Source organism: Triturus cristatus, chromosome 12, assembly GCF_964204655.1.
Source record: "Triturus cristatus chromosome 12, aTriCri1.1, whole genome shotgun sequence".
In the NCBI taxonomy this organism is placed as follows: domain Eukaryota; kingdom Metazoa; phylum Chordata; class Amphibia; order Caudata; family Salamandridae; genus Triturus; species Triturus cristatus.
In genome coordinates this window covers 556,448,956-556,467,229 of record NC_140595.1, presented here as the reverse complement: position 1 = coordinate 556,467,229, position 18,274 = coordinate 556,448,956, and positions in this window count along the sequence as shown.

Here is an 18,274-nt window from a genome sequence, read left to right as displayed (position 1 = left end):
CTGTCGGTTTCTCTAGTAGGGATTTAAAGTTAGGATGGTAAGAACATAGTTTACAACTATATGATCCAGCACATGTTAGAAACACCATCAAAAACAGTAAAACAGAAAACACTTCATGTTTGATGTATATTCTCATTATTCAGTGTGTCAATGTCAACTCTTATTTGTTCAGAGACCTGGTATGTAACCTCGTGCAGACAAAAAAACGATGTCTGTTTGGAAACGCAGGATCAACAATATCAACAATCTCGTGGGTAACTCCAGTGTGAATCGATGTTGTAATGAAAGCCTGCAAGGAAGGGTGGCAAGCAATCGCCTTCTTAGTATAGAATCGGTGGCGTTCCAGTGAATAAGTTTGTATTCTGGTTGTAGCACGGTGTTCTAAGTACACAGACTTATTGCCCACTCTATGATCTACGTAACGTGTCTAATCTGCCGAGAATTAAAAGTGAAAGTGCGTTTTAAACAAACTGAAGGGCAGCAAACTCGGATCTAAATCATGAACGAATCCTTAACGATCTATTACTAGCGATCACCTAGATTGCCGCTCTGGTGCTCCTAGTTGACTCTGGCGGGAGTTCCTTCATGGTGTCTGCGCGTACTTTCATACCCGGAAGCAAACTCGTCTACAGCGCCACGTGCACCGTGTGCGTGTTGCGTCATGCCGTTTGTGCGTTAGGTTATTACCATAGTAACCAGAAAAACAAGGGTCATCTATATTGTTTACTTTCGACACTGCGGTGATACTAAAATTGAAAAATTTAAAAACAACAAAACAAAAACGAAGGGTCCTCACTAATTATATGAAAGTTCGAGATGGAATATAATGCTCATGTATCATGTGTGCATCGCATATACACCCACAAAAACACTATTCAAAGAGCCCTTAGAAATGCGTAATGGGCAAGGTAGGCCGACAGTATTTCTTTGTCTATATAGGTGCAACTAGACCATTAATTACTGGATGAAATAGGCCACTGGCACATATCTAGTTTCTGTTACATGTATGGTGTCACACAGAACACCATGGTATATCATCGTTCAGGCCAATTTGATGGCTGCGCAGTCTGAACACCCATCGTTGTTCTCTGTGGAACAAAATGGTCTCAAGTTGTCCCATATTCCTATGGTAATGGGGTTTTTTCTAGTACCACCCACCTGAAATCCTCCTCTGTGTGTCCCGCATCTAAGAAATGTCGAGTCAGTTTGGTGTTTGATTTCTTGCGTTTGGTTGAACTCTTGTGTTCAATCATTCTCGTTTTAACTTTTCGTGTTGTCATGCCCACAGCTTACAAGGGCATTGTATCAAATAAATAACTGCTTCAGTATTGCAGTTAGTGTGGTTGGTCAGTATCCTCGGAGTTTTGAGGCCTAGATCCAATTGTAAAGTCTGTGCCGTCAAGAGACATACCACAGGGAAAATGGCCTCGAACCGGTGCACCAGTGTGGATAGTCCGCAACTGGGCTGTACCAACAGAGACCTTGGGCCTAGTGTGTATCAAAATATTGCCAAGATTCTTGCTGCGTTTAAAGACAAACAATGGTCTCTCACAAACCTTGTTGCCTTTATTCAAGATATGCCAGTTGGAATTTATGGCTTTCTTAAGTTGTAAGTTGGCTGAATGTACTAACACACACCAAACGATCAGTAGAGGGTTTCAATTGTGTCTCTAGTAATGCCTCTCGGTTAATATTCTGGTCTCTTTTTTTAGCATTACGTATCAAATGTAATGGATATTGTCGGGTCAATAGATGTTTACTTAAGTTAGTTGCATGTTTATGTGTTAAGTTCAGTGCAATTTCTCCTCAACCGTAGAAATTGTCCTACCGTAAGATTGTATCGAAGAGCCCGGGGATGGAGACTCTTATAATTTAAGAGAGCATTAAGAGACATAGGTTTCTGATATAGTTCGGTGTATATCATTCCATCTTTAGGGTACAATCTCAGATTTAAAAATGGTAGAGTCTCATTACTTGATTCACAAGTGAATTTCAGATGGATGTTGAGGGAGTTAATCCATTCAGAGAACTCTTGCAGAGAATTCTGGTCACCTTCCCAGATGACCAGGATATCGTCAATGTATCGTTTCCACAGTAACAATTTATTATAGAATGGATTTAGCCTCGGGTAGATGTAAGTTTCTTTAAACCAATGCATGAAGAGATTGGCCATACTAGGGGCACAGGTACTGCCCATAGAAGTGCCAGTAACTTGCCAATACAATTGGTCTTCAAAACAGAAACAGTTCTCTTGTATGGCTAGGTTGGTACAGTTCATCACAAAGGCCATAGGTGTCTGGTCACTGCGAGGGTTCTCTTCCAAAAGATGTTGTATGGTCCGGAGTGTCTCCTCTTGAGGGATGTTAGTATACAGGGCCTCAACATCAAATCAGGCCATAAGATGTTTAGTTGGATCAAAAGTAATAGTGGTCAAAAAGAACAGAACATGTTTTGTGTCTTGAAGGTAGAAGGGCCTTTTAGCTACCAGGGGTTGAAGGAACCAATCAACAAATTGTGACAGTTGTTCTAATAAAGAACCAATGCCAGAGACTATGGGCCGGCCAGGAGGTGGTCTTTGTGTCTTGTGTATCTTCGGCAAGATGTAAAATGCCGGGATTTTCGGATGTTTAGGTGTCAAACATTCAGCCTCAGTTTTGGTGATCCCTCTAGCTTCTGCTGCCTCTTTAACAAGACTGCAAATGGTGTTCTGTAATCTAGTAGTGGAGTCACGCTTGAGGGGCTTGTAATATTTGGTATTTTCCAATTGTCGTAAACATTCCATACGATAAGCAAGTGCATCCATAACCACAGTAGCTTCACCTTTATCAGCTTGTTTAATAACAATCTGGGGGTCAGTTCTCAGTTCATATGCACACCGTTCTTCTGCTTTCGTCATGTTGAAAAATGGTTGGATTGCTTGACTTTTGTCCATATTAAAGGACTGTAAAACAGCTTTTTCAAAGGTCGCTACCTCAGGAGGTAGTTGTTGTAGTGTAGGTAGGAAAGTGGACTTCATCCGAAGACCAGTGTTTTCTGAATTTTCAGGTCTAGTATCCACAGTGTTCTCAAAGAAAAAGGAAAGGCGAATTTTGCGGAAAAAGGGCAAAGAGTTCTTGATGGGTTTTAAAGTCATCCCCCATGTAGGTAGGGACAAACCCTAATCCTTTGTTAAGAATCGTAATTTTTAAAGGATTGATAACTTTCTGACTCAAATTTATAATTAAGTCATCATGGCACTCGTGGATGCTCCCGACATGCTCCTGGTGATCCGTTGTTCCAGGGAGGGGTCCCATTGTACCTGGGGTCTCTGTTGTTCTGGTCGTGATTCTGGTCGACGGCCTCTGTTGTTTCTTCGTCTTCCTCTTCGTCCCCTGTCCTGACCTAAAATAGGTCCTTGGTAGCCTTGTCCCTGGTAGACAAATGGTTGAAACGGTGGAGGTTGAAACTGCCATGGTTGTGGTGGCCACCAAGGATTGGAGGAGGTCTATATGAAAAATTGCCACGTCCTCTCATTTGTCCAGTATATTGTGGGATTTCAGAGTCACTGGAACCTGATTCATCTGATTGGCTCCAATCATCTGAGTTAGAAGTCCATTTGTCTGTGTTCTGCCACCATCCACGTGTTCCTCTTCGGTTGGTCTTCCTGATTGGTTGTGTAGTGTATTCATCAGTAATATATGGATAGATTTTCTCTTGGGTAAATCTGTCCATTTCGTTTTTTTAATTTGTTGACCTTGTATTTAATGAGATCTTCTTTAGTGTCATTTAGGGTTTTGGTAATCTCCTCTAAGCGTTTTTTTATAAAAAGTGATTTGTGCAAAACATTTTAACTGGTTTTCCAAGGATTGGATTTCAATTAACAAAAGATCCGAAGTTTCTTTAGCTGTAGTGATTAATAGAATAATCCAGTCTCTAAAAAACAAACAGACCCACATATGTTTTATATCTTTGTAAAGTATGGTCATATTTAACTAGAAATCAAGAAACAATTGAGTCACCCTAACACAGAAATTTAATGGTTGATTCTCAATAAATTATTGTTTAAGTTTGGAAAATCATCCTCAAGCTGAGTGCCCTTAGTGCCTTTGAACATCCATACCCTGGAGTCGAACCAAAGCAGCTACCACTAGACATCCCATCCCATACCGGATCCCCCCTTTTTTACTTACCAGACTGGGGACACAGGGGCCAGATGCATGGGTGTCTCATTCTGGGTACATAAAATCTACCACCCCCTGAAATTCCCACATTATGAACAACCCATAGTAATGCATGGAGGGTTGAGTAGGAAGTCAGCAACTAGACCTGGCCCCTTGAGTCCCCAGGACTTTATAGCCCAGTTGGGGTTCCTACCACAGGTACACAGCGGTCTCACCATTTCAACTCTTTCCTCCTTGCATTTGGATGCAGTCAACACCCCATCAACACCTCATACATTGTAATAGTGGAGAAAGTAAGAAACACCCCAAACAAACCTGTGTCGAGCATTAGTGCATTCTGCTGACATGCTGAGCCACCTTTGCTTGTCTAACCTTATGGCACCACCCTTAGGTTTTTGTTGTGATTCTGCCGTTCTGCAGCTTAAGAGCCTTTTGAGAGATTGGTAGAATGACAATCATAATTAAGAATTAAAGTGATCCTCACAGGAGCAAAGAACACTCCATAGTTGGCATGTCACCACATCTTGCCCGATCCCATCTCATCTGGTATACCAGCATTTCAGCAGCTCTCCCATTGTCTCTGTCATTTTCAAAACTAAAACCTGGCTTAATCCCTTTGGCTAGCTGACACACATTCAACTTCTCACCTTTTTCAACCCCAGGACTGAGCTTTATGAAGTACTATCTTATACAAGACCCATATAAGGCAAATTCTTTGGGGAAGCAATTGCCAGATAATAAAACAGCAATCCAATGTGTCTGACTACAAGATTTGTAACCATTACAGCTTACCAAAAATGGGAGTGCAGTGACATTAATTTCTCCTTATTATGAAAACTGATGAGCAAACTTGCAAGTAAACAATCACAGTCACCAGATGGGAGGTGCGTAGTGTGTCTTCCTCACTGATCTGGTCGCAAAGTTCCAATATTCTAACCAGCATTTGGAAAAAAATTATACACTTTTGGAAAGTTGGGGTCTCACTAAAAAAGATAGATAGAAAACTGTCTTGATTTGACAAGCAATTGTTGCCGTTCCCAAGATTGGTAAATCTTGTGATTTATTTTCAAGGTTATAGCTTTGCCGATTCAAACTAATCCAACTCAACTGCTCTTGAGCGAGTAATTTATTTCATATTCATACTCATTTTATATTTCAAATTTATGGTACAATAGGTTATCAAAGGCTCAAGACAGCACTGCTGAAATTTGAACCTGTGAATACTAACAGATATCTGAAGCGTGCTCTCAAACTTGATGGTCTGTAGAAATAGTGTTTGTTTATAAGATGGCCTCTGCCAAACTATTCAGGTTAAACTCAACTTGTGCACATAAAGGCCACACATCTATCAAACTGTTTGTAATATTACCAAAGCATATAATAAAAAATCCTTCCTCTGCAGACATATGACACCATTCAACAAGATTCACAAAAACTAAACTTTAGTGTCAAGAATTACTCAAATAAGCATATACATTTTCACCACTGTATCCAATGTTAATTGCATAATTTACTGAATCAAAACTTTGTCCAAGTTACTAATGCATCTTATAACTCCATGTGTGACTCTGGCCTTTCAGATGAGTTGCCTCAATGCATGTCTCTTTGACTGCTAGGCCTGAAGTATTTATGTTTAGTCCATGGTGGCTTGAGGTGACCTCAGTCAGCGCCAGGATACCCACCTGGGTGAGCTGTGTGCTATACAAATAACATATCATGACAATGGATGGGACAGTCCCTGAACAGTGTTTAGACAAAATATCAAGTTAAGAATATTGTGTGGAAAAAATACTGTGTCAAGAATATAGGGGACAGAAAAATTGTGAAGGTACGTTTCTATGGATAAGCAACATTTTACCATACTTAACTCCACATATATGCACCTTGACAACATATATATCTTCAAGGTACAGACATGTGGAGTTAAGAAGAGTAAATTTATACTTATTTTTTTGCACTTATCTTCGTGATATGTTGGTCCTCGATATTTTTGACACCATATTCTGTCCACAAAATATTTTTGTTATCAATATTATTTCAGATAACCCCCCAAAGGCTTCACGTTAGGAAGGCACACCACTGCCTTTTATAGCCTATTTATCCTCTACCTTATCAGGCTATGTGCTCCATTATGAATGTGAAAATAAAATCACCTCGCATTCCATGAGCTTATTAGGGAGCTAAGCCTTCTGCCTCATTCCACTATATGGTCACAGACCTCCTCAGTGACTTGAAATGTCCTTATAATGTACAGCAGGCATTGGTTTATCCCCTGTATATTTGCGGTACCTCTCTCTATTTTCCAACTTTACCTAAGTGCCTGTGGGTGTGGATGGTTCTGTGTGTGATCATGTGTGTAAGAGTTCTTGTGTAGATAAGTGGATAATTATGTGCATATGCATATAGATCATATATAGAAAAGTTGTGAATGTAGTTTTTGAACTATTTTAAAGGCTGTCTTTGGAGGTTCATGAATATTTTTTTTTAAATTGGGGAAGCATTGGTGATCACCATAATTAGTTATTACATAGTGTATGCTTACTTTCTTATGCAGGCCCGTGTCCCACATACTAAGTTCCTGTCTTTTGTCAGAGGTGTCAGGGCATTTGTTTTACCCCTGTGGAGTGTGTTTGAATGCCACGGGGGGCAGCTAATGACAGGGGTGATGTACATGCATACAGCCAAGCTTTTTCCATCACAGCATTTAAAGTGGTCCACAAACTGCATGACGGGAACTATGTTAAAACATCTTTGCGAATCTTAGAACCTAAATTTGGTTGGATTTGACACTGAATAACTAAGCATGCAGATCATTGCCTTTAAATTACAGTTCAAAGTAATGTACAAGAAATTTTCTAATAGTGCAATAAAAAATTGTTTCAGGTTTTTAAATTTTCTAGCTATCTCCAAAAGTGCAAAATTACTTTACGCTAAACCACAGAATCGACTATTATGACACAAACTCTGTCCCTGTGCCAGATTTGGTGTATCACTGTCATGGTTTTGCTTTTTATTTCTTGGAAAGGAGAGCAAATATTAAGATATTGGTTCTCTTGGTTGAGGGATGAAGTCCCGTCTCTGCCTAGGGTCTTGAGGGGCCAACTAGTCCACCAGGTACCTCCAGTAAGCCCCACACAGTAGGATTGCTGAGAGGTGGTCAGAGGCCACACCATTTTTTACACCACTCTGCAAACATGCCTCATGGTGCACTCACTGCTAGTGAGGCAATGCGGTCCCCTTGTGTCCTGGGGACCTTAGGACTAAAGTGGACTTCATCAGCAGCAGTGTACCAGGAGACTTGTTTGCAGAGTGGTGTAAAAAGGGGGCACAACCTCTGACTGCCTCTCAGCAATACAGCTGTGTGGGGCTTACTGGAGGTAGCAGGAGGGCTAGTTGGTCCCCAGGGACCCTCAAGAGGCAAGGGGACTTCATTCCCCAACCAAGAGCACACCAGGAGGCGCGTTTGCAGAGTGGTGGAGAAAGGAGATGTGGCCTACGACCACCTCTCAGCAATCCCACTGTGTGGGGCTTACTGGAAGTAGCAGGTAGGCTAGTTGGCCCCTAAGGACCTCCAGTAGTGAAGGGGACTTCACTCCGCCACCAAGAGCGTGCCAGGAGGTGCATTTGGAATGTGGTGGACAAAGGGGGCATGACCTGGTATCAGAACTCAGCAATCCTGCTGTGTGAGACTTACTGGAGGTAATAGGAGGGGTAGTTGGCCCCCAACGATGTCCTCGGACCACCCCTGCAACACAGCTCTGTGGTGCTTACTGGAGGTACTTGGTTGGCTAGTTGGCCCCCAGGGACCCTCAGGATTGAATATATATAGATATAGATATACATATATATATATACATACGTAATACGTAATGGCAGATGCCAGTAGGAAGTTATAGTTAGGACCATATTTCCATAGGAAAAGCATTTTTTGACTTGCTTATATCTTTGCCACCGTTTAACAAATCTTCATGACATTCTCCAAAAAAAGCGCCCCGATGATTCTTGTTGTGCATGGAATATTTCAGGGCGATCCGTCAAGTGGAGAGCCATGTTTTTCCCATGTTAATTTCCATAGAGTTTTATGCACGACTACAGCCCAAACCGTTGGACGAAAATACACCCAATATGGCAGAAAGAACCCTTCTTGTTATTTGGTGTAATTCCTTTCAGTAATTTCTGACATATTAACTGAAATCCAAAGTTCATTGGGACTTGGTTCCCAGCAGGGAAAATAAAGTTAAAAAGTGAAAGAAGGGGTCATGGTAGAGATACTCTGACCCCATGGGAGTAATGGAGGGGTCTTTGAGGGACCCCTCATGGACAAGAAATTGTTCAAAACCCATTTGTTTTACCATATGAGAATCCCTGGATCATCCCTATATCCTACCCTGATTCTCCCGGATTCGGGTGGATTGAGGTGGTTCCGTGGATCCAGACCCATAAAAAAAATACAACATACACTCACTCACAGATCCACACACCTACTCACACTCACTCACACCCTCACACAGCCAATTACACCCACACACCCACTCACAGACCCTCAAAGCCACTCACAGACCCACACAGCTTTCACACACCCACTTACACACCTACACAACCACTCTCACAGCCATTCACATACCCATACATCCATACAGCCACTCACACACCCACTCAAAGACTCTCGAAACCACTCACTCACCAACTCACACACCTACTCACACATTCACACAGCCATTACCACACCCAATCACAGACCCATTCAGTCACACATGCACTCACACACCCACCACACCTAACTACACACCCACACAACCACTCACACACCCACTCACATGTCCCCTCACACACCCAAGTTACAGGCACATTATAGTTGTTAAATAGCATTAAAAACCATTGACATTATCTGAAAAAAACAAAGGTTACAGAGATATTATAGTTAGTAAATACAATTAAAAAAAATCTTGGGCTTTCACTGGAAAAAACAAAGGTTACAGGGATGTTATAGTTAGGTTAAGATTTTACACGCACAAAACCATAGAAAATGAGCAGTTAAAGTCATAGCTATCTCGAGCACCTATAACTCGTGCCCTAAGGTAACTATAACTCATGCCCTTGTCATGCACTGCTAATTACCTCACTGATTACATCACTCATATATTAGGACTTCACCCATGTAAATGTAAAACCACACCCAAAACCACTTTTTTGTCCAGTGAACTCTGTAGAAAGAGGATCGAAAAACAGTGGTGCTGTGCTTTCATAGAATGGCTGAAGCTTCATCTTCTGTCGAGGATGAACATTCAGAACTTGTTGAAGAAGAGGAGGAAGATACACTGTCTCCAAGAAAACAAAGTTATGTCTGGAAATATGGAAATATTTTGCAATACATTCAGGGGGAATGAAGGTTAGATCTCAATATGATCTGTGCAGTATTTGCAGAAAGCAGTTAGCCAGGGACCTGCCGAGCAGTATTCACGCAGAAACACTTAAAAACAATTCATTAAAGGATCTACAACTGGATGATATGGGAGAAAGCAGGTGCAGCAGGACAGTCCAACTCTGTGTCACCCTTGGGAAAATGTTCTTCAGCTGCAGTCATTACAACACCAGCTGCATGCGATGAATCGAGCGAGATGGTTACTCACTGTGTGCAATGCCACAGTATTGTCACTCTAAAAATGTCTTCTGTGGGGCAATGCTTGGATACAGTGAAGATGCATCACTGTTAGGTTTTTGATTTTTTGCTTCCAGTTACCACATAATATTTTTTGCAGAGTAAAGCGAGTTGCTTCTTTGCATTTCCCTATCTTTAACCTTTTAGTACCCTGTTTACTTTTTGTTGAAATAATTGAAAAAAAAGAAAAAACTTAAAAAACCCTTCTACAAAAAGCCCATTTATTTTTAGAACCACCAGCTGGTCAAGCAAAGAGCTAACTTTGTTTTTAATGTGTTAGAGATTGTATCGTTGTGAGACTGGGTGTGTTAGTGGCTGTATTGGTATGTGCCTGGGTATATCAGTGTCTCTAAAAGGTGTGCGTGAGTCTGTTAGCATCTGTATTAGTGTGTGGTTCAGTGTTTCAGTGGTTCTATCAGTATGTATATGGGTGTTTGAGAGGCTTTATTAGTGTTTGGCTGAATGTCAAAGTGGCTGTATTGATATGTGACTGGGTGTATTGATATGAGTTTGTGCCTGGATGTGTCAGTTGCTGAATCGGAGTGTGGCTGGGTGCGTCAGTAGTTGTATCAGTATGTATCAAGGTATTTCAGTGGCTGTATCAGTGTTTCCCTGGGTCTGCCAGTGGATGTATCAGTGTGAGCCTGGTTCAGTCAGTGGGTGTATCGGTGAGTGCCTTGGTGTGTCAATGACTGTATTGGTCTGTGCATGGGTGTGTCAATCTCTGTGTGGCTTTAACAGTGTATAGCTGGGTGTATGAGTGGTTGTATTGATGTGTGGCTTGTGAGTGAGTGACTGTATGAGTGGTGCGTGTGTGAATGACTGTATGGGTACATGAGTCTATGTATGCAGAAGCACTTAAAACCAATTCATGAAAGACTCCACAAACAGATGATATGGGAGATAGCAGATGCAGCAGGACAGCCCATCTCTACAGTCCCCTTGGGAGATCCATCATCAGCTTCAGTCATTCCAACACCAGCTGCCTGCTAAGGTTTGAGTGAGATGGTTACTCACTGTGCAAAATGCCAAATGCTTGTCGCTCTAAAAATGTCTCCTGTGGGTGCATTTTCCATTTTTTACTGTTTTCAGGTTCTATACTCATGCACCATAAATGATGTTAAGTTGAAAGAATCATAATTGAATAGTGGGGAAAAACAATCACAAAGATTGCAGAAAACACCAGCACTCTGTGTGAATGTAAGTAGGTGTTTGCATGTGTGAATGGGTGTGTGCGACTGACTGTATGCAAGTTTTAGTGTATGTGTGAGTATATGTGTGGGTGCGTCAGTAACTGTGTGAATAACTCAATAGCTTTATGAGTTCATGTATGAGTACCTATAATGATGTGTTTCTAACCCATACGTTATTTTAGTAATATACATTTTTATAACTTTACAAATACATTTTATTAACACATTACAATACAATTTAAATCAAACAATTAACAAATAAACATAACATAACTCCTTTAACTATTTACAAATACAGAAACACACCCAAACCTGAACTTCTGATTAACTACACTAGGACCCCATCCATGTATTTGCTATGCTGATGTTTATTTACTTTACCTCTCCAAATTTGTTAAATTTCATGGTACCCAACGTGGGACCAATAAGTACAGGTATCTTCATCATGATGAACTCAAGAGCATGTTGCGTAATTTAGGAACACCAACTTGGTTTCTAAACCTCAGTTGTGCAGAATATCTATGTGATGACTAACATTAAAAGCAGCAGATTCAAGACACCAGGAGAACTAAAAGACGGAGCTGTGTATTTGCTAAGTTTGTGCAGTGTAACAATTATCAAGAGAGACTGGAAAAAAGCATTATTATGGGACAAGTTCCATGTGAAAACATGTTAAAACCATCCATGAAAGGACATACGATCTCTTCATGCAGAAGAAGGCAACTGGAGGAGAAGCACACTCACCATCTGTAGTAGTCTTGGAGAAATCTTCAAATGTTCAACAAATAACAGCACCAGCTCACTGCAATAAATTATCAGAGATGGTAACATTATACAATACTAACCAAAAAATAAACAAATTAACATAACTTATTTAATTATTTACAAATATACTTTTGTGCACAAGTCTCTCAGATTAATGCATGTATGTATTTAGACCAGCAAGGACAACCTGGCCCTGTACTGCTTAAGCAGAAAAAGATGCCACGTCCAAAAATGGAGAGTAATCTTTGGAAAAATGCCAGCATTCCTTCTGGAGAGAAATAGGTTAGAGGCAAGTTTGTCCAGTACAATGTCTGCAGCAAGCAGTTGTCAAGTCAGACGAGGAAGAAGTATTCCTAAGAGACAAGTTCAATGGGGAAGTACATCAAAACTATCTCTCAATGTCCCATTGCATAATGCGGGAGTAGACAAGTGCAGCAGAAGAATAATCATTAGCTGCAGTGTGCTTAGGGGAATCATTGTCACTGGCTATCATAACTGTTCCAGCTGTATCCGATAAGTTATCTGAGATAGTAACTCACTGTAGCAAATGTCAGATGCCCGTAGCTGTACGGATGTCGTCTATGGCTGCATACCTCGCTACAGTGAAGAATCACAGTTGTGAATTATAAATTTTTCTCCCCTTTGAATCTTCATGTTTTTCACAGACTGAAGCCAGTTGCTTCTTCCCAGTTGCCTTCCAATGCATTACTCCCTTGTAATACCTTGTTTATTTTCCTCTTAAAAAATTCAAAAATATTTAAAGCTATTTGTGCTACAGGACCACTACTAGCACTTAATGCCCTGGACACATGTGGTGCACTCTACCAGAGATTTACAGATAAATTAAATTAAATAACCTAATTATGGTTAAGTAAATCAAACCATGTTTTTGGGGAGAAGGACATATTCTTTGCCACTATCTAGCAGTGGTAAACTGCTCACATTCCTGAGGCAAACTGAGGGGGGATAGTCTCAAGAACGTGTGATAATCATCGCAAAATTAGCTTAACGCAACTTTGCACATCGCAATCTATCACGGGAAAATAACACAGTGGTAACCTCAAGCCGGCGGCACCATGCGATAGTCCCTCGATAACGCATCAAATGACCACATTAAAATTAACGTGACGCTGCAAGAACAGTGAAACACCAACGCCAGAAAAGCTGCGATGAGGCCAATTGCGATACACAAATCACCGATAACCAGCAACAGGCCTGCAATTCCCACGCGTCATGCGGAAAAATACACCCTAAAAGCAGAGTAAAAAACGGTGAGATGACAATGTACGAGCACAACCCCACATCCGTGATGTAGAACAAATGACCATTGTCCCGCACCAAATAGGCATCACCTCACAGTCACAACGTACAATGACATGCAGTCGGCATTTAAACTGTGCCCATGCTGAAACATGAATGGAATACACTGTGAAACCGCATCTCCCCTTCACATGGCAAAGGGACAAGCCACCCCTCCTGCACACAGTCGTGTCATGACCATGATCAATCAATTATGAAAGCGTGGACGAATGGAGGGGTAGTGACTCCCACTTACGTACATGTTGCCCATGTTGTGGGACTTGAGTCACAGGGGGCATCCCTGCATCATGGAGGTACATATCTGACCCCAAAAGGAGCCTTGTTGTCACCTGTAGGTCAGAAATGGCAGCCAAAATGGAATGATTTGGGACACATGTGAAGAGTGGGATTCCCTACTAACTGTGACACACAGAACTGGCACTTTGAATACGTTACACCATAAACAGGCTCCCTGCACAGAGGTGTCACACCCACCATCCATGAACACATCATAAAAAAGTTAGCCTCACATGTCGAAACACACACCTGTCTGATTGATGTGCCTGTACAGATGAGTAATATGCACTCAGGGAATGTGCTTTTGGAATGCATTTATTTGCACATGCTATGCCTGTGGTAATTTTGTACCGTCCCATGATTGCTACGGACTGTCACAATGTGACGTGCTCGTGTGAAGAAATTGTCAATGATGATGTTCCTACGGGCTATTCCTGCTGCAGCTGCAGTGGGTGTGTTCCACCTGCCTCATCTTCATCATCATCGTCCGGTGCATCTGGCACTTGTATCCATGGGGCATTACTACGTACACATATGTTGTGTAACAAACAACATGCAACGATCATCTTGCACACGATGCCTGGGCTGTACAGGAGCCTTCTACCTGTGATGTCCAGGCACCTGAACTGTTACTTCAACACGCCAAATGTGCGTTCCACGATGCTCCTGGTGCGTTTGTGGACCGCATTGTACTGCCTCTGGGCCTGTGTGTTTGGTGCCCAGAGGGGTGTCATCATCCAAGCGCATAGTGCATATCCTTGGTCACCTGTAACAGTGCAGAGAGACATGAGTCAATAGTTGGTTCTGCATGATGTGTTTTGCAGACTCACTGGTTCATTGGTGTGTGATATGTGTGGTTATGTGATTCCTGTATGACATGTACTGCTTGTTGCAAATGAGCAGCATCAATGTGTAATACCCCCCCGAGCCTATTCACTACTGTGCGCAGCGTGGTTGCATCACTTGCACCCCTACGGCACACCATTGTCATGCCTGTCTGCGCATGTCCACAAGCCTGCCATCGACACAGTGAGGTTGTACGCTGAAGGTGGGCGGCCACGTGTGTGTAGGCCTATGGTAAGGACAGGCTGGACACAGATGTAGAGTTCATGCCTGGCTGAACTCGCCATGCGGTTGATGGTAGACCTTTGGCCTTTGCTGCGGAAATAGCGACACACACAACAATTGGCATGTCTGATCCCGGACCTCGAGCGGTCTTGCGCTCCTTCATTAAGCCCTTCGGTCGAGCCCACACTCCGGGGGCATGCTACATAGCAGCATTGTATATTGTGTGATGGGTGACGCCGACACTACACCAGAGACACTCATTAGCAACTTCCTTGGCAAGGCCTAAACTCATCCATGCCCAGAGCCACATGTTGAATGACCACACCCCTACGCCGTACTGCCGTACACCGGTCCACTCCCTTACGTTCACAGGGGGGTCCGACACAGCTACATGTCCCAGGTCTACCCCACTGCCTAAGGTGACAAGGTAGCGCCCGCTATACACAGCACAATGTAAAGTGGTATGGCCCGGGCCCTCATGAATACATAATGACCGCACAGACACACTGAAATAATATGTGGAACTGGCTACGGGCACGTGCGCCCGGCACCTTTTATTGCCAGGGTCACACGTCCAGTGACGCCTGTGCTGGATGGGTGTTGGGTAGTGTAAGCCACCCCTCAGGGGTTAGTTGGTGCTGGCAACAACCACAACAGTGATCAGACAATCAGAAGTTCAAAGTACAAACAGCAAGGGTCCATGACTTGAGCTGCACAGAGTTAATGGTCCCGGATGCACTACGGCCGGCACGAGCACACCCACAAGGGACGGTGACTTGCGGTGCACTGAGATAGGGCCACGCGAGCTAAGCGGGTCCTCGTTCATGTCCAAGGAGAATGTCACTAAGTGTTACGGGGGACAGTGGAAGGTTTCCATCCAGGGCATGATGCAGAGGGCATAAGCAAGCAGAAACTAGTAATATGGAGGAGTTGAATGCTACAGTCCACTTTTTCCCACCATGTCAGTATCAGCTACATGATGATGATGACAACACCCAGGCCATAGACTCAGACGCCACCAAAGTTCAACCAGAGAGTGTCCAAGACTCCCATGGCACAGAGTCAGTGGCACCAGAGCTGGAAGGGGATGCAGTCTGCGATGAGGCCTGTACAATGATATCAAGCCGGCCATAAATAAATAAAGGCTCAGTTCTAAATGTGTGACCTACAGGACCGCAGTGTGGGGCGGAGGCAGCGGTCAGCATGGGCCCACAGCCGCGTGTCGTTGGCTTGTGATTCACAGAGTTGGTGGCACCAGAGCAGTTGTTGGTAATGTTCGATCACCTCTGTAACGAGCATCCTTTTTTCTCAGGACTCAACCACGTCTTCCTCCTCTCCTTGCATACAAAGATGTGTACTCTGCCATTGCATAATCAAGACTCAGTTCCAAATGTGTGACCTACTCGACCACAGTGTAGACCAGAGGCAGAAGTCAGCAAGGGCCCACAGACACGTGTGGTCGGATGGCTATGCACAGAGTTGGTGGCACCACATCGAAGGTAGTATAGTGACATAAACACAGCCATGAAATATGTACTCTGCCATTGTGTAATCAAGACTCAGTTCCGAATGTGTGACCAACTTGTCGGCTGGGTATGCTGATGGAGTACGTCAACGAGAAAGGAGTACTGCGGGGCTTGCTTGCGGAGGCCGTGATGGTCTGAGGAGGCAGCCAAGGTCGCGGGCCTGGGGCTTGGAGCTTGCACCGGAACATGGTGGGCCCTCTTGGAGACACGCAGCTGTCGGAAGGTGAGCAGTGAGGCCTGGATGCACTGGGGCGGGCAAGATGAGGTCTGGGGACCAGTAGGCCTGAGGTTCAGCGGGTGCACAGAATCGCAGGCAACACCGCTCACAGCATCAGTCTCGTGGCAGGGTGAGAGGTGCCGGCCTGGCAGACATGTTGGGCATTCCGAAGAGAACCACACCCAGGGCTACGTGCTTTTTATTCACACCCCTACGATGGCCTGGTGTACGCTGGGGCAGCCCACTCCGCTCACGCTTACAGGGGGGATGTAACTGGCTACATCTCCGAGATCTTTCCCACTGACTGGGGTGACATGGTTGCGTCCACTGTCCACAACACTACCACCACCAGCAGTATATGTCGACATGGATATGTCTGTGGTCTGGATACTACAGTCTGTCCAGCACATCCACGCCACACTTGACATTGTGTGCATTCTCATTCATGGGTCACTTGCCTCCTTCACACATGCCTGGTTCCTACCTCTCCCCGCACTCTGCTGTTGTGTGGCTGAGGTGCCATGCCATTGATGGCTCATGTACATGGCTAGCCCAGGTTATTGCAGTACGTTGTGCTGTCGTGTATGGTGGGTGTGCATGTTGTTTTCATGTTGCATGTGAGTTTGTAAGGTGTGCATTCCCAGAGTTGTGGGTTTCAGGATTGTGAAGTTGAGGTGTTCATTTGGTACTTACCAACAAGCACTGCATTTCCGTAGATGCCATCCTGGAAGCACCGGTTAATGATGGACTGTCGGAAGATGTATGAGTCAGGCTCACTGCCTGGGTAGTTGGCGACGACATTGGTGAAGAGTCCCCAGTGGTCCACTATTGCCTGTACATTGATGGAATGCGTGTGCTTTCTGTTGCGGTAATTGTGTGCAGTGTCCGCAGGGGGCACAAGTATGACATGTGTGCAGTCAATTGCCCCCAACATGTGCGGAAATCCAGCTATGGCATAGAAGCCTTGCTTGGTCTCCAGCTGTTCCTGCGCAGTCTGTGGGAAGTATAGGTACTGGGGTACCAAGCTGATGATGGCATCCAGGACAGGTGTGAGGAACTTGGATAGGGCTGGCTGTGAGACTCCTCTGACTCTGGCGGTTGTTGGTTGGAATGTCCCAGAGGCCAACAGGTGCAGCACAGCCAGCAGCTTTGTCTGAGGTGGGATGTTGGTTGTCCGCTGTGTTGGTACCGTCAGCCTGTGGGCAATGATGTTCAGGATGTGGAGGATGCTTGTCCTTTTGAGTCTGTAGTGGGCAATGACATTCTCTGGTGTTAAGTCTGTGAGGCTGGTGCGTTTCCTGAAGGTCCGCTGTCTTTGTCTGCGCTGCCTCTGTGGTGGTCCGGGGGGGGGGGGGGGCGAAGGGGGTCCGGGGAGCAGTGGCAGGCCTGAGGGTGGTGGCGATGGGTGTTGTGGCCCTGTTGGGGCTCCGAGCTGCATGATGAGTAGCTCCATGGCATCTGTAGTTCTTCAGGTGTGGCTCTGGGCTGGGCTTCCTCCTCTGGTGCCGGTTGTCATCTGACTTTGCACCAGGTCAGAGCAGGTGTTAATTTCCTTAAAGGGCTACTTGGATGGATGACTCAATTGGTGCTGCAGGCTCCATTCTGGTGTTTCAATTACTAACCCTGGGCATAGGTAGTGCACTCCACTAGGGACTTGCAAATCAATTACATACACCAATTGTGGATAAGCCAATGAAACCATGTTTAGGTGAGAAGTACATACACATTATCACTATCTAGCAGTGTTAAACTGCTCTGATTCCTGAGGAGAACTGGGTGTATCAGTATGTGAATGGGATAGTCAGTGACTGCATGGGTGTACAAATGGGCATATCAGTGGGTTTATGGATTAGTAACTGTCTGTGTTAGTGTGTAACTGTGTGGGCAAGTGGCTTTAATAATAGTGAATACATAAGTACTGTGTGAGTGGATGTGTAAGTGATTGTGTCATTGTCTGACTGGATGTGACAGCGGCTGTATGGTTATCTAAATAGGTATGCTTGTGGCTGTATAGGTGGGTGACTGGTTATATAACTGAGTGTATGGGTCTGTAAGTGTGTGTGTAAGTCTCTGAAACTCTAAAGTACATG